The following is a 200-nucleotide window of genomic DNA, read 5'->3' as shown; positions in this document are numbered from 1 at the left end:
GGTTGTAGGATCCTTGTGATATTTTATTTATTATTTTATATTATTTTATTATCTATTATGCTTTATTATGTTCTGTTTATTATGTTTTATTATGTTTATTATGTTTTATTAGAAAATAACGTAGTGCGAATACAGACAAATTTTCGCTGCGTTTCAAGTTCAAATTGGCGGAAAGTCGGGTTATGTTGACACCATGTTTC

Source organism: Penaeus monodon, chromosome 34 (genome assembly GCF_015228065.2).
Source record: "Penaeus monodon isolate SGIC_2016 chromosome 34, NSTDA_Pmon_1, whole genome shotgun sequence".
NCBI classification, from domain to species: domain Eukaryota; kingdom Metazoa; phylum Arthropoda; class Malacostraca; order Decapoda; family Penaeidae; genus Penaeus; species Penaeus monodon.
This window is presented reverse-complemented; position numbering follows the sequence as displayed.